The sequence below is a fragment of the Falco punctatus genome, assembly GCF_963210335.1.
Source record: "Falco punctatus genome assembly, chromosome: 7".
In the NCBI taxonomy this organism is placed as follows: Eukaryota; Metazoa; Chordata; class Aves; order Falconiformes; family Falconidae; genus Falco; species Falco punctatus.
In genome coordinates, this window is record NC_137587.1 from 48,858,180 (window position 1) to 48,885,299 (window position 27,120).

At 44.4% G+C, this 27,120-nt stretch overlaps 2 long non-coding RNA genes across 2 annotated transcripts in view; both read left to right on the top strand.

Moving 5' to 3' along the window:
- LOC308067645 overlaps positions 1–27,120 on the top strand; it is a 415,830-nt gene that overhangs the window by 169,046 nt on the left and 219,664 nt on the right. The gene's annotated exons all lie outside the window — the stretch shown is intronic.
- Positions 1,719–25,290, top strand: LOC308067344. The gene is made up of 2 exons (XR_013929536.1): positions 1,719–11,203; positions 12,719–25,290. It is a non-coding gene; the product is annotated as an uncharacterized lncRNA (long non-coding RNA).

A 27,120-nucleotide genomic window follows, 5' to 3' on the forward strand; every position in this document is an offset into this window, starting at 1 on the left:
GCCTGCAAAAGCAGTGGAGAAGCAGGCAGGACACGTCTGGGAGCCCAAGGTCATTCTCACAGGACACGTGAATCTCCATGGCAATGGTCTTGGTGCATGTTAGTGTCCAGGACACTTGCATCATGTCATCTCCATGCAGAAGTTCATCTGCTCCAGAAGGTTTTGTTGCACCTGGCACAGGTGTGTCCCGAGGGCAGATATCCAAATGGCTGTGTTCAGATACAGGGATCGCTGTTGTCTTCAGTGGAGCTGGAGCTGTTCTTTCCACTGCCAAAACCAGATCATTTTGAGTCAAATGGGAGCAAAGCACAGGCACAGACTGCCCAGAGCAGCTGTGGGTGCCCCATCCCTGGCAGAGTTCAAGGCCAGGTTGGACAGGGCTTGGAGCAACCTGGGCTAGCGGAAGGTGTCCCTGCCCATGACAGGGGGCTGGAACTAGGTCATCTTTAAGGCGCCTTCCAACCCAAACCATTTTATGCTTCTAAGGCTGAGTCAAAATGCTCTTTCTGACCCACCTTTTCCTAGATCAGTCCTTGTATTTTTGTGTTCTGCTTTGTTTTGACATGTTTGGTTTCTTTTTTTCACATCTCCTCAGGACTCTCTAAATGTCAGTCGGCCAACAATAGGTCAGGGAACACTTTGAACAGTTCTTTTAGTACTCACATACAAACAATATTTTGTTTTTAGCTCATTGCTGTTGTGAATCTATGTCTCCCAGTCACTGATGAGAGAAGGAGTGTCTTTTTTCTCTCTAATCCATGATTACATCTCCTCTGCATATTCCTCAAAACAGCAGAAATGTAGAAAATACTTCTGCTTTTTCTACATTGTTATGTAGAAACATTGTTATGATAGAAATGTGCTTGTATCACAGTAAAATGTTCTTGTGGAATACTGAACAATTCCTTTTTATGCTTGATAACTCATTTGGACATAGATTCTTTCAGTAACTTATGTTGATTACTTTATTCTGTCTTTCCCAAATGCAATTTTGTAATCTGTTCTACCAGCTCCCTCATTTTCTCACATGCCGTGTATTGCTTTTTCTGTTTTGTCAAACCTGGACTCCTTCTCCTGGTCGGTTCAACTCTTCTTAACAGGACTTAAGGCCATTCTAGCATCAGCCACAAAAGAGTTCTGCATGTTTTAACCACAAGCATGGAGTGTTATACTGAAGATAGAACAACAGATTAAAGCTATCCAGCCCTAGATGAAGCTCAGCCGGGCAAGGGAGAGCAAAATGTAAAGGCTATCAAAATAACCAAGTTTTAACCTTTTTTTCCTGTGTTTGTTTCTAGAGAGCTGTACAGGAAGGCAAAGATCCAAGACTTAACAGGGATCAAGGCAGGCATCAGTGCATAAAGGGTCAGTAGATTCTTCAGAACTCCCTGCAACAATTCAGAAATACAGTCTCCTTCAGATTTCCCTTCCCTGACACAGGTTGCTCCGGTGCTGTTACCTTCCAGACAGTTTCTCTCACAAGCAAAATTAATTTAATAATTTAATAGGGCCATGACCAATCTCTGTTTATGGACAAACAGAAGAAAACATACAAACGGCCATGTAACAGGCTGTGTAAGTATCTCTCACTGAACAGTTCCACTAACTCCCGGAACGTATGCATGATGAATGGCACTTTGAGGCTGTCATCTTCTTAAATGCCCTGAGTACAAAATCAGTATTTACCAACAGCAATGTAAAAAAAAAAAAAAAAGGTAACATTTTAATGCCTTGTAAACTGTGTGGTTCTTTGCTAGAGATAACTGTATTTTAGGCTTGCTATAACCTTATTCTTTCTGCATATCTAGAAACAGTACATCAAACTGAGGTGTAAAATATTAGATTAAAAAGAGTAAGGATCCACCTGCTTTGGGTGATTTACATATCCTGGTACTGATAATTGGATGCATTTTAGCAGCTGAAGTGATGACAGTGTGAGCGATTCTCAGAGTTCCTGGCGGCCCCAACACACTAATGTTGTATTTCTCTGAGGAGGCATCAGAGGTATGTGATTCATAAAGGATCTAATTTATTGCTGAACTCAAGGGAAATTTTTCCAGGGATTTAACAGAACATGGGAAGAAACTCAAACCCTGTGGAAAAACAAGGATAAGAAATAAATTCCAGATAACTAATGGATTTGGTGCATGTATGTATGCTTGTGCTGTTAATGTTACAAAAGATAAAATAATCATTTTCACTTACTCCTTCAGCATGTATCCACTCCGTTGCATTCTTGAAACATCCATCCTTATTTTCTTCATGTGTTGCCTGCAGATTGCTCATCCCTTCAGTTACCAGTATGTGTTAGATCCCCTAAGCTGATATGAAGATTGCATCTATGTACTTGATGGCATTAACCGGACCCTGGCGTGTAAGTCATCCTTTTCCCTTGCTTTATTTTAGTTTGCAGCCCTGATGACCGCCTTGGTTGTGAAATTCATGTAAATACATGAATGCAAAATTGCACAAGTCAGCAGAAACTTTGCCTTTTTGTGGAAGAATCTTAAAAACCCATATTAAAGCAGTCACTTCTGGAGCAGCAGGGAAGACACACCATCAGCAAATGTACCCAAGAGTGGACAGGAGAAGAGCAACAGGACAATGATTTTCTGCAAGGGGCAGGATGGTGAGTTGCAGCTGTAGCTGCAGGGAGCATACAAAATTCTGCTGGAGTTGTGGAGCATCGTCATCTGCTGTTGGAACATTTCAGGAGATGCTGCTGGCCTAATATCTGGTTTACTAATATTTTTTTTGCTGCTGGTTTACTAATTAGAAAGGTCTGTTTGCCAGACAGGCCTCGTGTGTCCAGCTGTTCCTTGGACAACTCTGCATGAAAAGTGTCACTGAGAGATGTTAGCGGAGCCTTGCTCTGTGCTTTAGCTCCTCTGTGCCAGGATTAGCTCAACTGCAACCAACCCAAAAGTCACCAGAAATGGAAGATGGGCAAGAATGATTGTTTTTGCCTGCTAACCTGGGCTTGCTAAAGTTTCACATGCCTAACTTAAACTTAGCAAAGAAACAAATCCCTGCAGGAAATCTGCCAGCTCTGGAAGAGTCTGGTTCAAACACCATGTGATGAATATGGTCCACACAGAGATCTGTCCACACTCTGGGCAAAGCTCTCCTTGAGGTCTGTCTTTGTACTTCCCACCCTCTGCTTGCAGCAAGTGTGTTGGTTATTACCACTCACTTGCTTCGCTTTGTTCCCTGGTTTAGCTCTTGGTCAGTAAATGAGCTGAGTGCCAGGGAGGACCTCCTCTTTTGGGGACAGGCAGGTGGGTTTGCTCCCAGCTGACTTGGGTGTCTCAGCCCCCAGCATCCAGCAGGAAGATCTTCAAACTCAGTTTCTTCTCTGGGACATTCTTTAAGCGTGCTTTGGATACGCAGGGCCTATCTTGCAGCTGAATTATTAAAAAAGCCTGGGAGTCAATCATCTATACTCAGGTGTACCGAAGCAACCTGCTCTTATTATTAAATAGTGCACTATTTCCCCAAAAGAATAAGAAATACAATATTGGAGGAGAGATTTGATGAAAGAAAGGGGCCACAGTGAATGCTGGCTGAGGTTTAATAATCTGTTCCCTGGCAGGAATAACCTCTGGCCACTTGTGAATATGGTCCATGTGCCCATGCAGCTGGGTCCCTGGTCAGCACGGCTGAGCCAAGCATGGCAGGGAGGGTGGTGGCACAGCCGGGGCTGCTGCGGCTGCAGGGGCTGGGGACTGGCCATCTGAGGGGAGAAGGGATCACCCCATCTTCATAATTAATTTCTTCCTGCAATAAACACTCCTGTGCATGCCGCATAACCACCTCCCTCTCCTGCAACCTGGGGTCAGGAATCCAACACTCTCCTTTTTTCCCAAAATTCTGATGGATGAGACAAAATATAGGCATTTGGGTGTTCTTCCTTCAACTCTTTCTAATTCTTTCACACGTGCATACACTTGTCCTCTGATTTCATTAAGTGTTATTACTGGAAGCTTATTTCTCTTTATCATAATATACTTTAATCTGGAATTAGTTTTTCTTTTAATTTAATACTTTTACTTTCATTTAACGTATCTTTGAAGAGTTTCAGCAACTGCATAAACACTATACTAATGTAAGCTATTTATTTTGTTATCTTCACATAACACAAAGAGCATTATTGACAGCTACCATATATTTAAAACCTAACAGAGTTGTCAGGTATTTTACAACATGTTTAATACCACCGTGGTGCATTTCATAAGAAGTAGAAGACAGCTCAGCTATATAGTAGGCTTTTTTTTTTTTTTTTTTTTTTTTGAGAGTAAGGCCTTGAATTGCCTTCATATCTTTATTCAGAATAGTCACTTTTTTCCTTATTTCTTATCTCTTTACATGCTAGGACTTTGGAGAAAAGAAAGAAAAACAGAAAAACAGAAACAACAAAAAGGACAGGTCTCTAAAACTAGCTTCCCCGTTCACCTGCACACTTTCCCCTCTTTCCAAGAACCCTGTTTCTGAACATTTTTCCTCATCAGATCTGTAACATGTCAGTCACTGAGAGCAATTGCTTCATAAGTCCCCCTCCTCAAACACTGCCTTTACCTTTCTACCTCCTCTTGAATTTAATTTCAGCGAAGACAGAACTGCTATAGAAGCTGCTCAGGTCTGGGCTGTCATACAAATGGGGGAGGTGGGGGCGGGGGGGTGAAAGTACATGTTCCCATGGCAGAGCTGCAGAGACAGAGTGTCATTGTTTAGAGTAATGGGCAAGCGAGAGCCACCCAGGGTGGGTGGCCCATGCCCAGAAGCCAGACTAGCATGCTGCCCTGATGAGGGCACAAAACAGGCTCGATGCTGCCAGAAGGGTCCCTTCACCCAGCTCTGAAGGGCATGGACGCGACCCTGACCCACCCACAGGAGTCCAGAGCTTTTGGCCAGGTCCTCCTGCTCCAAGGCACCCACAGCAGGCAGGGCAGGGAGCTGTGGGGACAGCAGGGACCTCTGTCACAGTCACAGGCAGCAGGCAGGCAGGGGTGGCAGAGAACCAGCATCCCTGCCCAAGGTGGTCCCACACCAGGATGGCGAGGAGGGGGAGAGGGGCCAAGCCCTCCCAGGCCCACCTGTGTCACGGGCTGTGCCACCCCTGGTTCCCAACCACGGGTATGGGCAGCTCGAGTGATGCCTCCATATGGCAAAACCTTCTTCCTGCAGGCAGAGGTAAACTGAGCCTGACCTCTGACCAATGCATATCGCTGTGCTTGGAAATCCCAGCAAATGAGAAGAAAACCTAGATGTACAGCTTTAGCTTAGTTGGTGGAATAATGTAAGCACCGTTCTGGCAAACTGTAATAACTAAAGAGATTTTTTTTTTTTTTTTTAATTTAAAAAAGCTATATTCCTAAAAATAGGATGTAACAAACTGGAAGCCACATCACTGCCTTCAGCATGGAAGGGGGGAGGCTGTGCAGAAGCATGTGTGGGCAGGAAGCACCCTTGGCTTTATGTACTTCAATAGTCCTCACCGAGCTGGTGGCTCACTTAGCTGCCTGAGGAGCTGGGATCATTTCTGTCATGTCTGTGATGGCACTCTGATTTACCTGAGAGTCCTTGTGAAGAAAGGAAAATCAGAAAGAGGACTCAGCAGTGACTGTTCATCCCAGAAGAAGACTGAAGTAGCTCAGGGTCAGACATTCCTCCCCCAACTCATCTTCCATGGCCTCCTGCCTCACTGCTGGGCTCACGGGGCAGCATCGAGTAGCGGCTGTACTTTCAGGCCAAGTTCAAGCTCAAATTCAGAGCCAGATGGTCAGAAATGTTGATGCTTGGCCCCATAGATGATGCACGGGTGCAGATGTGCAGACCCTCTGCCATTCCTGAAAGGGATCGAAAAGGGAAAACAAGCAAAGGGAAGAAACAAGCAAATGTGTTACCAACGACGGATGCTCAGGTCCATAACCTCCTCCCATTCCTCACCCTCAGCTTTTAGGAAATGTTGCCTACCATCAATCATGTGTCACATTTGCACACTAAAGCCTTTGCCAATAAGAGAGCGAATCGATATGGGAAAGAAGGGGGAAAGAAAGGACAGTCAGTGGCTGGGGCCAAGCTATTGAGCAACACTGGATGCAGTCCCCTCTTGGGCAGCTCCTTGCCTCAGGCAGCTCTCAGGACACAGGACTGGGAAGGACAGGACAGTACAGGGGTATAGATCAGGCTGGGGGCAAGCAGGCAACATCCTGCTTCTCCAAAATGGGGTGACATGGGGAGGAGGCATACTGGCATTGCCTGTGTGCAGGGGAAGGCAAGAAAAGGCTTTCTTCTGAGCACCAGCACTATGGGAGCCTCCTCTTCGAAAAGACACGTTGGCAAATTGGGAATGGCAAGCGTGTACCTTTGGACACTTGTGTATGCGTAGCCATGCATGTGTCTTCACCAAGAGATCAACTTGGTTTTCTTAAAATATTTTGTCTGCAATCCTATTACCTCTGTTTTTCACTCCCCTCACAGCTGTCACGATATTTGCATAAACAGGGGTACATGAATTTCGTTTTATCCTCAGGGTTCAGGTCCAGCCTAAGCCTCACCTACATCACATTGGAAAGGGCTCACTCGTAAATAAGCATGAATTGAAGAACTGAAGATCTACAGCCCAGAAGCAGCTCAAATGGCAGGTCTAACTGTGGTCATAGCAGGTTTGAGAGCTATAGGTAAATGATGTTTCTAGGATTTCTGGAGAATGACACAGCACTGTGCCTGTCAGGCTGTGGGAAGACACTGTCATCATGACACAGCCTTCTGGAGATGTGTCAGCACCAAGGGAATGAAAAAAAGCAGTTTTAAAAATGCCTATGAAAGTTTTTTCATCCGATTCTTTAGCTTTCAAAAAACACTCTAGGATACTTCACACTGAAGTAAGTGGGGTTTACTGCATGACTAAAAGCTGCAGCATCAAGCCTTGCCCAACAACACAGAAGCACAGCCTGCAAAAGGGCATGAACTTCAGGGCTTCAAATGTACTGGTAGTTCAGGATCCCTAATACCGGGATGGATCTGCAGGAGGTCTGTAGACACACATGTTCCCTTTGGGACAGGGACTGCTTTCCTCTGGGCTTGGAGCCTATCTCACATGCTGGGAGAGCAGGGCACTATGCCTCTGGGGTGCTGCTCCCTGGGCATAAGCTTCAGGGGCATAGTTGCAGCACGGCAGGGAGAGGAGCAGTGAAAGTTCCTGTGTAAGAGGCTCTCATCAACTTCCTTCATGACAGCAGTATTCAGAATGGCAACGAAATACCAGTTTGTGGTAAATGTTCTTTTTCTTGGGGGTTAGCGAGGTGACACTTACCTTTAGTGCTGGTGGAAGGCAGCAAAAGCTGCCCGTGTACCTCCATGTGCCTCCCTCATCCCCTTTTTTGACTGCAGAAAGGGATGCTATGTTAAGACTAAAGGGACTAGATAGCATGGAGATTGCTGAATGGTTTAATACTGCCAGTTTTCTCAGGATGAACAGCTTCAGAGGCATTTCTGTAAAGGACTGCCACTCAGCCACCCAGGGCATGCAGACAAGCAGGGCTTTCTGCTTTCCTGCATGAACCATTGCCACTCCATGCTCTTTCAAACCATCCACAGCACAGCAGAGCTCAGTGCTGGGAGGGCATCCATCCTGCCTGCTCTGCTGCTCTGGGCTGTACCCACAGCTCCCTCCCAGCAAACCTCAGAGAGCTCCTGCACTGCATCCTCCCCATCACCACCCACACTACAACCTGCTTCTGCAAATGCTGTTTTTCTGAGTTCTGGGTTGTGATGGTAGTGCTCCCAAAATGCAAACAACTACAAAACTAAAACAGGCTGAAAAAAATGAGGTCTTGCTCCATCAACTAGATCTAGAGAAATACAGATCTTTGATTCCAATCTGACATAGAGAAAAATAAGCTTTCTTTTATCTTATGAACAGAAATTTAGTTTCAAAAAAACCTAAATTAGTCCACATCAAAGTCTGCCCTGCATGTCTGTCAGCATACAAGTGTTATTATAGAATTATGAAGACACAGACCTATGGGACTGAAGTTTGCCACAAGGGTAATGTACTTTCATATACACAACAGAAGCTGTTAACTTGGTTGTTAATCTGTACAGTATTTTTTTTCCCAAGGATAAAACAGGCTAAATTACAGAGTCAGTCATCAGTAAATGCTCTCATGGATCTGTTCTTACATATGTGAGAAAATGTAGGGCAAAACCTGAGAGCAGCAGGAGCTGACTGCCCATGAAAATCAAACCTGTGAATGCTGGGCCTGAGATGGATGTATTATTTGCACATCTAGAAAGGTCAGAGTAGGCCCAGAGAGATGATGGTTCACTGAAGGTCAGGCAGCCAGTGAAGAGCAACTCCCTTTGACAACCCATATAAGTTGCTCCCATCTTCCTCTTTGAGTCAATGTAAACGCAGAAATATTGGAGGATGAGAAATTATATGATGTTATCTTTCCTTTGCTTGACTGACAGCCAGAAACCCAAAGGGACATCGTTTCCCACTGCTCAAGTCCGCCAGCTCAAAGGTTCAGCACTGAGCTGAACACAAACATACTAGCAAACACCAGCTCCTTGGTGCCTAGACAAGGACTGGGGGCTGATGAGCATCAGTCTCCTGAGACATCAACACAGAAGCCATTGTGTCCAAGTAAAGCACAGCAGAAAGATTTGGGTATGCAAGTGGTTAACTGTTCATGAATGCAATGCAGCAGTGCAAAGGTCTGTGGTAGGTGCCAGTAAGAAAGGCATTTGACACTGTAAGGTATTTGATTAATATGCCTATTACTGGAGGGAGACAACACAAGGAAAAAGGGGATCACAGATAATTTCCCATCCCTCCAGATGCAGAGGATGCAGTGCAGTGCAGCATGGTGTGTGCCATGTTCTCACCAGGGCATGGCACACGGTGCAGAACCCATGCTTGCTGAAGCTCGTCAGCATAAGGATTTTCTTAGACACAAACAACTCTATTCATCGTTGCTACCATGAGCAAAAGGTTGTCTATACGAAGACATGATGCTTCACTTCAAGTGAAAGATGAGGCCACACTAGTAGCATCATCTCCCAGTGCCAAGTGGGGCTGCCTATGCTCTTCCATGCTATCAGCCAGCAAAGGCTATCCTGGGGCCCTGGGGTTCATGCAGTCCAGCCCAGCCCCATGTCTGCTCAGGTCACCAGCTCCTCCATCCACAACAGTCTTCTGGTTAGGACCACCACAGTGACGTGCTTAAAGACACCAAACCCACATGGAGGTATGGTGGTGGCAGCAATGCGTTGCGGCTGCTCCACTCAGCTACTGGAAATAAACTCTTTTTATTTAGTTGCAACTTCACTTCCTTCCCAAAATGCAGTCAGTCCCTTTGATTTCTACATTTCTCTTGCAGCCATGAGTTCAGCTCCCAAAGCTCAGCCTAAGCTACACACATGCACACACACCATCGACAAAGATACAGGTCCTAAGAAGTAGCAAAGCACCTTTTTCTCCTTCCTTGCTGGGGCACTTGAGTACGGGGTTGGGGGGGGGGGGGGTGAGTGTGGGGTGTGGTATTCTTTTTTTTTTTTGTTATGTAGCTAATGGGCTGTCAAAGTTTTTCTGTCCCCAAAGAGAATTCTCTTAGGTTCTGTTTGAGAGAAATTTCAGATTATTAGTACACAGATTCAGTCTTTAATTTGTATGTGAATTGCTATCACGAAAAAAATAACAGCTCTCTCCAGTGATCTTGTCACTGATGGTGTTCCTAACCCATCAGTGAGACTTTTAGTAAAAACTAACATCATCATGATTATCATAACATTGCTCTTAGTTAGATTTCTTGGCTTGCCTTTGGGGTGTCAGGTGGGTTCTGGTGTAGCTGATCCCTCCTGAGAGCTGCAGAAGCTCACAGCTGAGCGAGGAAGGCAAGACTCCTGTCTGCAAGAGCAGCCTGGAAATAAATCATTCAGTAGCAGCCCATGCCTCTGTAAATATTTTCCAAGCAAGAAATGATGTTTTTTTGATAATTAGGGTTTAGCTCTGAAAGATTTTGGAAAACACTGATGTTTGATATTCTGTGTCAGCCCTGGAGAGCTCTGGCACCCAAGCACGTGGCGCTGCTCCATCTCAGCACAGCCCCAGGCACCATCAAACTATGCAGCTGAGACCTCTCCTGTGATCAGAAACGTCTGTCTTCACACAGCAAAGTGTGTCTTCAAAAGAGGGTATTTTTTCCTCTCTTTTGGGGATATTGGCACCTTTTGGGGTACTTGCACCTTGGACTTTTTTCTTTTGAAAGGAATTGTCATAACTGATTTTTTTTTTTTTTAAGCATTATTTCCTCAGAATTGGGATCCAGTAGAATAGAGATGACTTTACCAGTTGCTTGCTACAGTCTTTGGAGCTGGTTATTTGATGAGGTTACTCTCCTTGAGAGGTCTGTCACCAAATGAGCTGACCTTGGAGAGCTGGCCAGGTGAGCTGTTCTCCATTCACAGTAGTGCCGGCAGCGCAGAGCCGAATTTTAGTGAATATCTTCATTTTTAGCAGCAGTTCCCCGGTACTAATTTTGCCATATGGTTCCTACCCCAACAATCAGGATCAATGATTTTGCATTTATATTTAAAGTAAAATTATCTTCTGTTTGACTATTTACAAAGTTTACCATGAAGGAAAACAAGTCCTAAGTCTGAGATCATGGAAGCGCTTGATAAAGACTGTTGCACAAACCACCAATGAGGCTGCCAATACAAATACAGCACCCATATGAAAACGCAGACATGACAAGTTGAACATATGCTAAGGGACTTACTCTTAATAAATTACCAAAGCGAATATTGTTTCCAGGGAGGTGTTCATTTTCAAGCAACAGAAAATCATCTAGTGGGGATAAAGCAGAACTGGGTTCACCTGGTCACTGGTTGCTGAGATCATTCCACCCTCGGCACTGCGTTCTGCTGGCCATGACCATGGCTTTGGGCACCCTGCAGCCTGGGGCGACCCACCATGGCTGGGCATGGGCACAGGCTTTGCCCCTGCCCCTGCTCCAGCGGTGGCTGTGCTGGGAGCGCGGGCATCACAGCCACGCAGCGAGTGTGCGAGCAGCACGTGGCTGCCCCGAGCGAGCCTTGGTCCCTGCCAGCCATCCCTGCGCTGCGAGCCTGAGCTCAGCACTGGCTCCGCTTCTTTCCTCATGCTGAACCCAGAAGTTGCATCCCAAAATTAAAGGTAATACTGCTGCCTTTTGCCAAAATTTCTCAAGGTTCTGGCTTAAGTGTGATGGTATCAGGAAATTTTTAAAATTTCAGAGAAGAAATAGTTTTTCAAAGAAAGAGTTCCTTTTTTAAAATTAGAGACAGTTCCTTTTTATAAATTAGAGACATTTAATTCATTGTTTATTGATGTGGCTGTCATATATGTGTCCGTAGGAGTTCATTTGTCATTTATATCACTTAATGGAGATTTAGCACTTTATAATCAGTGAGAACATTTTACTGCAAGTGTGCTGTTATGATGAGTTAATTAAGTATTCATTGTAATAACACTGATAGTAACGAACTTATTTTGTATTCGTTTTTCATATGCATATGTTCCATATCTCCATAAGAGTACTATTTTAATTCATCACTGGATATCAGAAGTAAGTATAAAAATAAGAAAGTGTCACCTAGGCCTTTTCTTCTACTTAATAACAGCTTATCACATGGTGGAACAACAGGAGTACAGCATGTCAGGGAAGCTCTATCGTGCAGTACGGTGCAGCTTAGTGTAGTAAAGGTAGTGTAGTAAAACCCCTTCGCTCAGGGAGAGCGTGTTAAAGACCCTGAGTTCACTATACTGACTACACTTCTTGGCGAGGCTTTGTCTACCACATTTCCCACTCACTGCATCCATGCATGGTCAGACAGCAGCCTGAAGCGGATGCCCTGGGGTTGGGCATGGCTCCAGAAGACTTTAAGGCTCTCTTTTAAGTATAAGATCATTTGGGGCCAATATTTACGTTGCGAAGGCAGCTGGTCTAAAATGGGGGAGAAAGTCTCAGATGAAGAACTGTTGCAAAAGGGCTGGTGAGGCTGGGGCTGCAGTGCTACCTGTGGTGCCATGGTTCAGGGAGGTCTCTGCAAGGGGAAGACGTGGCTGAGAATGGGATGCAGCCCCAGTGCATCACACAGTGGGTGGCCTTACATGACAGCACTGAGGGTTCTGTCTTGAAGATGGCACAGTTTCCTGGCTAGACACCGAGGGGACAGTGCCATGCTTCAGCACTGCTGCCTTGACTGTTTTGGAGCATGTCTGTGCCAAATTGCCAGTTTATTTAAGGACATGAGTAGAATGATAATTACACTGCGCAGTGCAGGCAGGAGCTTCCCGGCGCTGGCGGCTGGCAAAGGGCCACCCAGCCTGAGCCACTCCTGCCCAGTCCTGCCTGCCTGCAGCCAGCAGAGGCAGGAGCACTGGAGACCCACAGGAATGGCAGGAGGGAGAGAAAAACAGGAAAAAAACCTACTAAAAGCTGTTGGCAAAAGTAGCAGGATTTATAATGGGAGGGGAAAGCACAGCTGTAGGGAAGGGAGTAGCAGAGGCTTTCTTCACACATCAGCAACTCAAGATCGGTGGTATGGTGTGTGTGTGCTTCTAGAGAGCAACAGATGGAGAGGAGCTAGGACATCTACATTTGTAATTGTTTAGGTCATCTGTGCATTTACTGAGTTGCGTTTCAAACATGTTTCTTTGGTTTCACAGATCTGTGAAGAAGTAACCTGCACGTTGAGGTACATATGTCCCAGCCAGCCAGCAGGTTGTTTAAGATTAAGGTAGGCAGTTTGCAGATGATGGTAGGTAGTTTTGGGGTGTTCTCACAGCTTCTGGCACCAGTTGCCCAGAGCAGCTGTGGGTGCCCCATCCCTGGCAGTGCCCAAGGCCAGGCTGGATGGGGCTGGAAGCAACCTGGTCTGGTGGAAGATGTCCCTGCCCATGGCAGGGGGTTGGAATGAGACAATCTGAAAGGTCCCTTCCAGCCCAAAGCATTCTATGATTTTATGATTCTGTGATTCTATGATTCTGCTTCCTCCATACGGGAGGGGTTGCAGAATGCTCTTTGGGAAGGCACGACAGAGAGGGACCCTGTGTTTGTCTGGCATGGCTGACTGCTGCTGGCACCAGTCACTGCATGAGATATGGGGCCCTCTACCAGGACAAATTTCCACCAGCAAGCAGCTTTGTGCACTTCTGCACTACTCTCAAAGTTTCTCCTTTTAATGATTCTCCTTCTCTGCAGTTCCTGGATTGCAGAGCCATAGGTCAACACACCTGATAAAGACGACAAAGAGCAGCAGCCGACAAAGAGCAGCAGCCAACAGCCGGGCTGACCGGATTGTGAGGTGGCTCTGAAGTAATGGAGGAAAAAGTATGGGAAAAAGGAAAGGGTGGGGGGGTGGGGGAAAGGTTTCGTACAAAAGACAGAAAAAAAATAAAGTGAAGAATGTATATTTGGGAAAAAAGACTGACTACCCTTTTGCCCTTTTACTTTTTGCCAGGCTGTACCAGGAACAGTGCAGAGTAAGGGGGCAGCAGAAGATGGTAGAGGTCTCGTTCCTTTTACATAAACAAACTCCCTAATGTCTTTTGAAATAATGTTATAAAACAAGGAATCTAGAATAAAATTATGTTTTCTATATTGTTCTCATCAGATCTCTTATTTTTATTTAAATATCTCCTTTGAATCATGAGAGTTTAGGGCTTCACAAGGAGTCTGTCCTCACCAGCACAACCAAGCCAAATCCAAACCCAAATCCAAACCCAGACCCAAACGTTTGTTCCCAGAACAGCAGTTGAAAGCTGAGGGCCTCCAGGAGTGGTATCCCAGGAGCAACAGGGGTTCCCAGCCCCTGTACTGACATGACTGCAACAGCTGGAGCCACTGGCGGAGCCAGGGGGCAAAACGCAGCTGGATGCAGTGGGCGCTACGGATCCTGGAGCAGCGCACCATGCCCATGGAGCCACTGCTGGTTGCACCGCAGCAGTGGTACTGAATATTTGATGCTGAATCTACATCTCTCATGTAAATGTTGACACTGCTTAATGCAGACTTTGGCAGAGAGGATGTTGTAATGCCACTGCTTAGGCAACTGCCTTCCATTTATCTCTGCACTCTAGAAATAGCTCCTGTCTTACAGGTTGGCTGTCTTTATCCCTGCAAATTATTGGGAAGGACCACAACTCTCAGAAATCATTTCTCTGTTAAATAGGGACTCAGAAAGCATGTAACATCAATTGTTACTGAGTTCTGACAAAACAAATCAAGATTTTTCATCCTGAAAATTTATGTAATGTCAAATATTAAAATTATTTAGAAGGTGAGGATTCACTTGAATTGAGACAAGTGCCAGCTGGGTGTTTGTTCACAGAACCATTAGATTCAACATGAAACTGTGGGTCAGAGACTGTAATTTAACTCTGCAAGACTTTTGATGGAAACAATTACTAAACAACAACAAAACAGGGTTCACAGACGGAAGAATTTCATGAGCAGTATAGTTCCTTTTGCTGGAACTATCAAAGGTAAAACTTTCACATTAAGGAAAGATCAACATTAAGGTTTGAGATGATTAGCAGTAGCAGTGAATATATTTAGAATATTGTTTGCTATTAAAACATTGTTTAATAATATGTAAGTGGGTTTGTTGTATAAAATACTTAGCTAACTGTTTAAACACTGTTAGTTTAACTAACAAGTGTTGTAGACTACTATGGCCTCAATAAAATCAGAGGAAGGATTTTAACCTTGAAAGGTAATCTCTTGTTAGACGACATGACTCCAGAAGATTGGATATAGAATCATAAAATTGTGATTAATAAGCAAGATTATCTTTTCTGACAAATTCAGTCTCACATTCAGCATGATAATAATGATAAGAATGACAATAACAATAAAACATTGTAGCAGTAACTTGCATTTGGTAAGTGAAGACGGGAACATTTGCTGTCAATCTGTCTGCTGGGCAAATCACAATTTTAATGACCCCACCAAGGGTCCCAGTCCGGTGAGGGTGAGCCCAGCCTTTGCCATGTTCAAGGAAGGAGGAATTAGTCCTCTCTGTAAGTTCTCCTTGCTGGAAATACCTGCCCCAAACCCTGCAGAAACCCTGAGCAGCTGTAAGGAAAGCTCATCTCTGCTCTTCCCCAGTGAGATTTTGAACCCTACCACCACCAGATCCTGTTGGGACACACTAGGTCATCACAAGAGCTGAGTGCTCGTGCCATGCAGCACCGCAGGAGGGGAGAGGAGACACCTCCCTGTGCTCCCAGGCTGGTGCTGGTGTGCCTCTGCCTCTGCATTTGTGCAGATCCCAGAAGTGTAGTCACTTCACACCCTGGGAAGAACAGGCATCATTCCCCAGCTCCAGTGCCTCAGATGAGCAGCAGCTGCACATTCTCAGCCCAGAGGCATTTGCTGAAGGTGCAGCACTCTGCAGGGCATGTAGTGCAGGACTAGTCACCCACTGAGGCGTCCACAGAGCAGTGCTGGGGGACCTCACTGCTGCCTTCCCCATCGGCTCTGGTGGGATGTGACTCCTTGGCCTGTTCTGTAGATGGATGCTCCAGCCCCACAGGAGAGATTCCAGCTCAGGAAAATGCTCCCAGCAATTGTCAGGCTTGTGTGGGCGGAGGGCAGGGGTCAGCACTCTCCTTCCAGCCACCCCTCCATGCAGCCTGCTCCCCTGGGCTCACCCCCCTCCGTGCCCCTGCCAGCAGCGCTCAGCCTGTGCCCAGCAGCTCCCAGGCCTTCACTCTGATTCCTCTGTGCCTGGCCACGTGGGCTGGGGCAGGTCGGCAAGAAACTCCTCTGCCTCCCTTCTCATCCATTTTTAAAACCAGGCATAATAGCAAGGTGCAATTCTGGGTGATTGTTATGCCCATCTGTCCATTAATATTTTCACATTGGTTTAAGCATTTAATGTGTACAGTATCATTATGCGTGTAGAGCACCCATTAGCAGATGTGGAAGGAAGAGGCATGCCATCCAGGCGTCCACTGTGCTCCGGGATGGAAGCCCTACCAGTGAAGCAGAAATAAGAATATCGAGGTCAGGTCACCCATGAGAGAAGGGCATGCAGAGGAGTGCAGTGCAGCTGCAGACATTGCTTCAGCTGCTTGTGCCAGGTAATATTCTCCAGCAGTCAAAGGGGAGAAAGACAAACATAGTAATTAACCCTTTTTTTAATAGTGTATTGATTTCCAGCATGGTGTCAGGCACAACTTAATAGGTACAATAGACAAAAGCCAGAACTATCTGGCACACAGTTTTTACAGTAATGTCAAAAGACACGAATGGAGCAGGTAATATATTCAGAGAAGTGAGATTCCAGAAGAACTGAATGCTAACAATTACAAAATTAATTCCCCCAATTAAAAAAGAATACACTGCTGGAACGTATAATACAATGAACACCAGATAAAATTATTATTAAATCCAATTAAATCTCAACAAGTTTTTTCTGAAGATGTGATGGCATTTATTGAATAATCTCCAAACTTCTTATGCAAATCAGTGTTAGACCTGAATGCAGTATGCTAATTTTGAGCTGTATCTACATCCAGCAGTTGTAATACTCTTAGGAGGATAAAAAAGGGTTGAACTTCCCTTAAGGTGACTGCTTGAGAGAGCCCCGGCGGCACTTGGGAGGTCAGCTAAGGCCATTCCCTCTCCTGTCCTGCCACCACCGGTGCAAGACAAGCCCTCTTGCAAAGAAGAAAACTGGTTTAGGACAAAAGCTTTCAGAAACCATGTGTTTCTTACCTCTCCGCTCTGATGCTTCCCTGAATAACAAGTTAGGCCTCTTTATGAAGTGTTTAGCTGCCTGTTCACGGCACGGACTTCATCACAGACCACAGTTACTATATCACCTTCCAGAGAAGCATTTATCCTGCTTTTAACAAGTGCCTTTAAGGACAGAGAGCAGATCAGTTTCAGAACCAGATACCTCCACCAAGTACCTAGTCTGATGGGTGAGAAAACAACGCATCATTCATCTTATAAACCAGAGACCCTACAACCACTGGACTTATGTGGGCTTTTCTAGCAACATTGATTACTGAGTCTCTAATGCAGCTGCATCTGAAAATGTAGCATAATTGTTAAATATAAGACATTTAACAGATTAGTTTGTATTTTTAGTCTTTGAAGGAAGTTAACATGAAAGTATATGTTGTCTGTAAGAGAGAAGCTGATGCAATATGTTAAAGCGTTCCTGCAAGTAGAGATATGGTGGTATCTGTAAATAATAAACGAAACATATTAACATAGAAGGCATATTGGTTTTATTTCTGATTCTCTCAGTAGATAATAAAATGGCAAGAGAAGCTCACAACAAACCTGAAGGACCATGCTCCATGGTGAGACTGTGGGGAAAAAAGTGTCTTCTAGAGAAGCTGGAGACAGTGCCACCAACAGACAGCAAGGTTGTCTTCCAGTGTGGTGTGACAGCCAATTTTTATGGACTAACTGAAATCCCTTTTTTTATTCAGGGAATTTAGAGAATAGCCACTGAGGTTCAGAGGAGAGGTCCAACCACGGCCTCCTGGGCTACTCCAGGTGCCATAAAACCATCAAAAATAGGACAAAACAGTTCCTTCTGAAGCTGTAGAGATGCTGACTGCAGCAACCAGCCTGCTGCACATCTACAGGCCCACCAGGTCACCCGAGCAGTAGGCTGGAGCCAGCTGGGGTGAACGGCTGGAGGGTCCTTGCTCTCCTGCACTCAGCCCCCCCAGACCACAGGCTGGTGTGCAGTCACACACACCCCCCAAGGCTGCAGCCCTACAAGCCTGCAGCGGGAAGTCTGAGTGAGGAGCTGCAAAAGTAACATCTTTGGGAGGAGATTTTTCTCTCAGCATTCACTTACCATCATCAAATGTGAGTCCTGTCCCTTCCCTCTGCCAGGGGAACCAGGGATGGAGATGCAGTGCAGAAACATGGCAGTCTTGGAGTTCCCCAAACTACCTAGCACGCACTAACATCAGGAAAATCTGTACCTAAATGAAGTCACTTACCTGAGGTGGCTTTGGTTACTTCAGACTAATTCTCTTTGCATGAGCAAGTGAAATCTATCAAGCAGGAAAGTCTGGACAGAGGATGCTTCCATGTAACCACGGCAGTAAATAAACCCACCTGAGTTAGCATTTAAAATTGTAAATCGTTTTCTTTTTGAGCACTGGAAATACAAAACCAAATCTATTAAAAAAATGAGACATATTACATTAGTAGAATGTAATTGCATCATACACTATAATCTACAAAGCTTGCTGACTATAATCTTCAAATTAATGACAGTTAAACATTTGAAACTCAAATCTCTGCAAGCATCTTCAATTCCGCAGCTGCTGTGGGGATATCATCTAGAAGGATCTCATCGTAAATTACGTACTCAGAAAGATGCACTGAAAGAGATAGAAATGTCCCCAGAAGGTGGTTCTAGAAAGAAGTCATAAATTTAAATGGGACTCGAGAAAGCCTGTTTGAGCTATAAAATGCAATTGTTTTATAAATAAAAGTATCTTCATGCAAATATAGAAGTTTTTTACTTCCGTGGCACAAGTGAAAAATTTACTGAGATAAGCACTGAGAGGGTAACCCAGACACAGTGAATACTGAAAGTAGCTCTTACAGGTACAGGTGAAACTGATGAGTCAAACTCCAAAGAAACACAAGAAAAAAAGTTCTGGCTGATAATATAAAGCTGGTGGGGAAAGCCACTAGCATAACTGAAACACAACAGGTCGGCAACGCTCAGAAAAGTAGCAGAGGTACCACTTGCAGAAGTACATGTGATGAGACAATTAGTGCCTGTAGCCGTGTGTGGCAGTGAGGACCAGGCCAGAGATGTATGGGAAAGGAGCACACACCGCGGCTGTCTCTTGCCAGCCCCAAGCAGTTGTAAATAACAGATGGTGATGTCTTCAGAAGGGGTTACCCTGACCGCTCTGGTTAAAAAGGGCAGGATGGAACAGAGATGCTCCTGGACTTCTCAACGCACACAATGTAATGTTGCAAAACCTCTGCAGCTTATAACACCTGAAACCTCCTGCAGAACTCACCGTTTTAGAGAGGAGATTCAGGTATTAGCAGATGATATCACCAGAGAAAACGAAACATTTGCAAAGACATTTGGAGAGGGAGTTGGAGCGGGAGTTGGAAAATAGCTCTTCAGGATGTCCTTTGAGGGGCTGCATGCCTGCACGGTGCTCTGAGGAGATACTCCAGGCATTGCAGGGGGCTGACAGGACTTAACACATTACTTCGACAGCCAAGGCAGAGAGGACTCCGACCTAAACCTGACACTGCAGAATGTTCAGCCACCAGATGTTCGGTACAAATCAGCGCAGTGCCTGTTAATGCAGGGTCCAGTGTGGCCTAGGCACAGGAGAAACATTAAAAACAAATTAAAGAAAATAAAGGTAGTAACAGAGACATAACCCCCAGCCCATTCTCAGGAACAGAAAATCACACGTGGACAGTGAATAATTATGAGCTTTGGCCAGATCACCTGCACTGGCCTGGCTCTAGGAGAGCTAGGCAAGGTGGGGAGGTAGGGTTGCGGGGGACACAACAGAGAGTGAACAGGAAGGGACCCCTCAGCCCATGAGGGACACCAGTGTCCTCAAAACAATTAGAGAAAGAAGCTGAATCAAGGAAATGTCATAACAGCAAGGCTCAAAAACATCTGCAGAAGTGTTCCTGCAGGTGAGAACTGCATCAGCAGACAGCGGTGGCACAGTCCACGGTTGCTGCAGAGGACGCCTGCTCTGCTTTCGGCTTGCTCGGCTCTGCTTGCCTCTAGATGTCAGGTATTTTCATTTGTACCTACAGAGCTGCAAAGTGGAGCTGAAGTGAAGCCTCTGGGGAGCGCATCCCAGGGAAGCAGCAAGCCAGCAGACCTGTGGTGTTTGTCCTTAGAGCTGCTCAAAGCTCCTAGAAATGGGGGATTTTCTCCTATGCAGCTCTGTAGAAGGACCAGATGCAAAACAGAAACATGCAGAGGTAATATACCAGTTGCTACATTGAGCAGATTTTAATGAATAAACTGGCAGAAATAGGCAAAGAACAATGATTTAGTTGATCTTGAAAAATTAAAAAGAGAAAAAAAAAAAACAGGCAACACCAAAAATCAGATCTAAAAGCCTTTCAGGAAAACAGGTTTTCTTGGTTAAACAAAATGTGCAAGGGAATTGTGAAATGGAGCTGTGAAAAAAAGAGGGACAAGACACTTGTGGTTTCACAAGTCAGGAACAGAACTGAAAGCAGAAAACTAACAGTCCATGAGAAGGCCCCCAACAGCTGTTGGTAAGTTGCTTTGAGTACAGAGGACAGGACAATCTACAGGAAACTAATCATTAAAGACACCTTTCCCCAAAGAAATACTAAGCACCAACTGTGTAGTGAATCACACTGATCCATGTCCTCACATTTGATTCGTTACAATAAATAAAAATAGAACAGAACTTGCTGGATGAGAGAAAGATGCTGAAAATTTTATTGTATAATATGTCAGAGGCAGAAGGCCATTAGTGGCCAGATGCCCAGGTGCCACCACTCTGTGCTGCAAATTGGTCACCCATACACCTTGCCGAGTAACTCTGGGGAGCTGCAGCCACCAGCTGGCTGCTCCTGCTCTCCCAACATGATCCGACAAGGAGTCCCAGGGATGCTGAAACAGTGGGGATGGCAGCACTGGTGTGCAGGTGATGAGAGGCATCTGACACCCAAGTTGACCTGGTAGCTTCTTGCACCCAGTGGTGGAAGCAAGAGTCAAAACCTGAGCTAGTGAGCAAAATGCAAGGCCCACAGCCCCTTTGGTCCACCCCTGTCCCGGGCTGAAGGGCTGAGCCCAGCACTGAAAGCTGTTATGCCTGCCAACCTCATTCTCTGTTTTCTTTTTTTCCTTTCAAAAGACATCAAAGTTCTTTCTGTCTGTTTAAAGACATGTTTAAAGACAAAACGTTTAAAAGACTGACCCTCAAAGAAAACCCCTTCTCTTCTCACCCCAGAAGAAACAGAACATGAAATTGCAAGTGAAGTCACTTGTGGCTCAAGAAATAAATGTTGCCTGCTGAAATCTTCTGCTCACTTTGGATTTGCTGTGGACAGACAGGCACGTAGCCACATAGTTGTGGAATAATGTAAGAAGGAGGAGATTTCTGGGTTCTCCAGCCCAACGTTCTACTGAGAGCATGGTGGACATCAAAGTTACTTCAATTGATCATGATACCAATGCTTCCAGCTTTCTCTTCTATATAAAAAGGTAAAAACCTCTGAGCATTGATTTTCCACATCCTTTTTCATTGATGCATAGAAGACTATTTTTTTTTAATTAAGCAAGGTTTTTTAATTAAGCGGGTTTTTTATTTTTAATTTTTAATTTTTTTAATTAAGCAATTTATTCCCTAAACTTTCCCTGTGAGATGGTTATTTGAACATTTCTTCAATTTCATGCTTGCAGCATTGACACTGCCTTAGTTGTAAACTTGAACGTCAATGAATGAGTCAGCCTGTGAAATGATGGCAAAGCATGTGGGAAGTGATTGCTGGACCCCCTCTTTACAGCCCCCTTTTCTCTTGCTGGTTGTATTTTCCTGAGGTTTTGTTTGTGTTTTTTTTTTACCCTCTAGTCATGTGTGTTTTCTTTGAGAAAAGAAGGAATTAGCTTGCAGGGATGAATTGGTTTCCATGTATAATAGAAATAAGGCAGATTAGGTCGGGGTATTCTACATTATCAAAATAGCACACATCAGTTGACTGAAGATTTATTGATCACTCTCAGTGGGAGAAGCATACACTTTTTAAATCTGACCTTGGCTTAACAAATATCTACTTTCATAACTCACTCATTGAAATTTGTGAAGCTGTAAGAGATGCCATGTGTCATGTATAGATAGAAAGCACTTTATTTCAACAAGAGTGCAAGGTAAGATCAAACACATCCATTTCTGAAGGGAAAAAAAAAGTCTTAAAAGAGATGATGAACCATTCTTTTTTTATTTTATTTTACATATAATTATTTAACTTGTTGCAATTTTTCCGATTACTTCTTCATTTAAAATTTTCTGAAGAGCAATTATGCACAATAAGGCTTGCACCTATATCTATAAAGAAACACACTTTGCAAGGCTCTTATTCATCTAACCAATTTTTTTTTTTTTACAAAAATTCTATTAATGTTTGATATTGCACAAAGTGTTTACCTTAAATCTAAATGAACCGTGCACTTCAACACATTAAAAATACTAAGTTAAAAATATTAAATGCAGGTGGGGGTACATTTGTTTTCTAATATGTTTTCTAATGAGTTTTCTGTGATTTTCATCTTTCTTTTTGTGAGGTTTTTATGGAAACTTAATTTTCTTTAACTTTGTTATAGGAAGAGAAAGCAAACCAGCTCATGCTGTAAAATTTCTTTTCAAAGAGCTTTTTTATGCGTCTTGTTTTGAGAAATATTCTCAAGTGGTCAAATCCTTCAGCAGCAGGGTCCTTCATGGGGCAGGGGCAGGGAGGTAAAACCATCATGGAGTGGGTTTACCCCTTGCTTTGGGTCACTGCCCCAGCTCGGGACCTCTGCACAGTTTTTCATTTGGCAGGGTTGAAGCCCTGATAAACTGCTGCCCAAGACGGAGCCACAACAACCAGAAGAGGAAGGAGCTTCTTTGGAAGGTGTTTCTGGTTTCAGATGTCCTCATCAGTATCCTTACGTCTGCTGTGATGGACTGGGGCCAGAAAAAGGGCAGGCTTGTAGGGAAAGGTAATATAGTTCATTAGAACAATTGAAATAGCCTGAAAAAATGGTTAAGCTTTCCAGCTCAATGTCTTTTTTTGTCAGGTCACCTGAATTGATGTTAAATATGTAGTGAAGCATGCTAGAGGCACATAAGTCTAAGCAGTGATGGCATTAAATCAAGCCCTACAGTGGAAGGACACCAAAGGAATGCCATTCATTTTCTTGGAGACTGACATGCACTCTGATAGAAGACAGTCCCTCTCGGTGCCAGCCTGCTCTCAGGGCACTGGGATGCTTGCATCTCCCTGCAGGACAGCAAGGCTATGTCCTTCCCAGGCTTCAAGAGACTGGTCTACAGTCAGCTTATGCTTTTCTGTATGAGAAAATGCCTGTCACGTTTTTAGAAGAGCAAAGCTCAAAGGATTCTTGTATTGGGTTTACTCAAGCAGCCACAGTCAGACGACTTTTCTTTTCTTTTCTTTTCTTTTCTTTTCTTTTCTTTTCTTTTCTTTTCTTTTCTTTTCTTTTCTTTTCTTTTCTTTTCTTTTCTTTTCTTTTCTTTTCTTTTCTTTTCTTTTCTTTTCTTTTCTTTTCTTTTCCTTTCCTTTCCTTTCCTTTCCTTTCCTTTCCTTTCCTTTCCTTTCCTTTCCTTTCCTTTCCTTTCCTTTCCTTTCCTTTCCTTTCCTTTCCTTTCCTTTCCTTTCCTTTCCTTTCCTTTCCTTTCCTTTCCTTTCCTTTTCTTTTCTTTTCTTTTCTTTTTTCTAAGAACCTGTATCTTCAGTAACAATCTGGAAATCGCTTATGAGGAGGCTTTGCCACAGTTCCTTTGGAGTCACACTTAGGGGAGGGCTGGAAGCAAAAACACACAAATGAAAATTATTGCCTTTGAAATTCCTGTGAAGTGCATTGTGAGTTTTGGCTTTGGCTGGGTGATGGTGCTTAATTTATTTAATCCATCTAGCCAGCTATTAATTAATCTGTCTTGGAAAAGTCTAATGACATCCTCATATTAACAGCAAAAGCACTTGATTCTCACAGCTGAATAAAATGAAAATGTAAAGGAGAACTAGAAAGTACATTATCCATGGGAAATAAGAAGACCTCTCAACAGAAGCAACAGAAAAATCCATACAAATGTTCAGAGGAAGATGTGAGACAGTGCAATATTTAAACCAGATAATAGTTATTCTAGATGTAAGTTTAGTGATTCATTAGAAGTCGTTGGGCAGAACATAAAGCACATCCATTTACATTGGGAATAAGAAGTTGCTGAGGAACTTGCAGCAGTAGAGGTGCAGTAGAAACCTGGAGGTGGGACTCACAAGGTCTCAGAGGAGCTGGTAGGCTTTAGGACTCCAAAGGGCAAAAGCAGATCTTGCCTGATTCCTCCAAAGGAGAGGCCACAGCAGACAGGTAAAAGGACCCCTTCCACCACCACCTATCTCTCTGACTCTCATCCCAAATTATCTGTTTCAATAACCAGTTGTGAGTTACAACATATTGTCTAGAAACATGAAAGATTAAAGGGTTTCTAGGAGAGGAGACCAGGAGTAAGAGGGAATTGACCTGGGAGCTTCAGCAGTTTTGAAGCTTTCCAGATCTGGAAACAGATAACAAATATTAAAACTGAAAAGAAAAATAGAACATAAAGGGGCAATTTTCATTACTGCTACTAATTACAGGAGATTGAATTTGAGGTCCCAGTTGGCATCTTTGGTACTCTGCACCATGCAGTGCCAAAGGCTTCAGGTCTCCTTCTTAATGTCATCACTGCCTGACTTCCTGCAGAACATCACGCCCAGTCCAAGGACTTCACCTTCAAAGCATTGATGTTCAGGGCACAGGACACTAAAGCCCCAGGTCACCTCTCCCAGCACAAAACAAGTCCCAGCACAATAGAGTGATAGTTTGCAAGCAAGGATTTCCCAGGTGCTCCTCCAGCAGCACCAGACACCTGCAATGCACCATCACGCCCGGTGCCAGCCCCTTTCTGCCCACAGCGTCCATGTGCTGAAGGCAGGGCAGAAGGACAGAGCCAGGGAGAGGGGGCAGTGGACCATCTGATGTCATACTGACACCCCAAAACAGACCAGGCATTTCCCTGAATCCACAGGGAAACAGCCCTGCCTCTGGGTTCATCAAAATCAGGACCACAACGTCAGTAAGGGTCACAGGCACTCAAAGGAGATGTGGCATGCCCAGAAAGGCAGAGGTTGAGCTTTTCACCTCTGTTATCTTCAAAGAACAAGTAAATATGTCAAACCTTTCCTTCCCAAGCCCTGCCTTGCTGCCAAGCCATCAGATGAGAGGTTTGCAAGGGGACCTGGCACAACAAGGCAGCTCTCAGAAAGGCGTCTTCTAGGAGGAAGGAAAAGGGGCTTCATTCAAGAACAGACATCCCTCCTTTGAATAAAAGTATTTGTCTGCAGTTAGAAACCATTAGCATGTTTGGGTTTTTTTTCTCCGAAACTGCCACAATCAGAAATATCTACAATTAGGTAGGTACAAATACAGGTAAGTAAAAAAAAAAAAAAAAAAAAAAAAAACCACCAACAAACAAACAAAAAAAAACACCAACAAACAAAAAAAAACCCTGCTTTGTCCCCCTCAATATCTTATATCTTCCATCACTTCTTCAAGTAAAAGTAGCTGCCATAGGTATGAAAGATAGTTAGTGGCTTGTAGTTTGGGGAGGGAAACTAATTCTGAAGCAGTTTTGTGCCTACCTTGCCACTGCAGTCTTCAAAAGGAAAAAATATGAAATATAAAAATCTGTATTTTTAGCTGATCAGAAGATAAGCTCTTATTTAATCAAACTAGTAGGTGTGTCTGAGGTTGGTGTCAGGCATTCTCATATGCAAACAGAAACTAATGGAGGCACATTTCAAAAGCTCAGCTTAATAAATCTGAACCACTGCATACACCATGGCATTTATCGGGAGGTTTCCCCTGCAGAAGATGTGATAGCTGCAAGCGCTATACATTATCTTTAGAAGTCCGTGCTGGCCCAATATATCAAAATGCATGTGCACGCTCACCTTCCAATAGCTCAGCATTTCTCCAGCAGGTTTTGTGGCTGGGGCTCCGTGCCACAGGACCTGTCCTGCATGTCCCCAGCACGGCACATGGGACACAGAGCTGACCTGCCTCCAGAGCCCGTGAGGGCTGGTGCTGGGCACCAAACATGCGCAGTGCTGGGGTGAGAGTTGGACTGGGGGAGCGCGGCTTCTCCTCCAGCCCCTTTATGCACAGGGGACGTGGCTGCAAGAAAACACCTCAAAGTGTGTGCTGCCAGATCCCTGCTTCTATTCCTCATTCTCTTCCTGCGCCTGTACCCCAGATACATGCTCTCTCCTCCTAGTGGGATCTTCTTCTAGAGCCACACAGATTCAAAGGCTTATCAGTGAAATCATCATTGCATGACACAGCCATCAGCAGCACACTAACAATAAACATGTCTCCAGTAGTGTTGGCTTGGGAGAAGGCAAGGGCCTTTTTGGTCACCAGGGGCTTTAAACTCTGCAGTTTTCATTTTGAATGAGAATGTAATTATGGCTACCAAAAAAAAGGGTTGGTGCTAAACTGCACCAAGAAAAAAATTAAGATTTCTGAAAAAAAAAAACATACGCAGAGAAAACTTCTTTCACTTGAGCTTTCAAATCAGTGTTCTTCAATGTCTCCTTCAAATTCAAGACAACTTCTTTTAAAAAAAAAAAATATTACCACACATAAAGTTATAGGTTTTTCCATTTTAACAGATTTAACTCTCTGCAATCTCCCCTGCCTCCATCCTGCTTCTCTGCTCTGTCCCTCATGCTGTCTTTCACACTGCTGTCCTCAGACCTCCAGGAAAATGGCTGCATTTGGCCGAGCATCACCTGGTCCTCTGGCATGGAACCTCTGACCATGAATGATGGTAACTGCCTCTCACCATGGCCCCATAGCCCTTGTCTCCTGGTGTCCCCCCTAGAGCCATGCTCCGGGGATGCAAGGTTGTGTGGTGCAAAGCCAGGGTGAAACCCTGGTGTGATGCTGGTCCCTTGGCAGGTGGTCAGGGAGGAACACATCAGCGGGTAACCCAATGAGTGCTGTGCCTCAGACGTGGGATCCTCTTCAGGGAAAACATTTCTATCCAATGCTTGTGTACAAATGAGCTTCAGAAAAAAAACAACAATCATGGCCTACAGGGTTTGTTTCACGATCCCTGCTACAACTTGTTCCTAATAGTCTGGTGTAATTGCAATAATGTGTCCTCCAACCAAAATGATTTGCACCCCAAGAGAGGAGAAGGATTGCACCCTTTCTGATTGGAGTTTTCAGCTTGGCCAGACATTCAGGATTTGGACCTTCATACATGTACTTTGTGGTTTTACA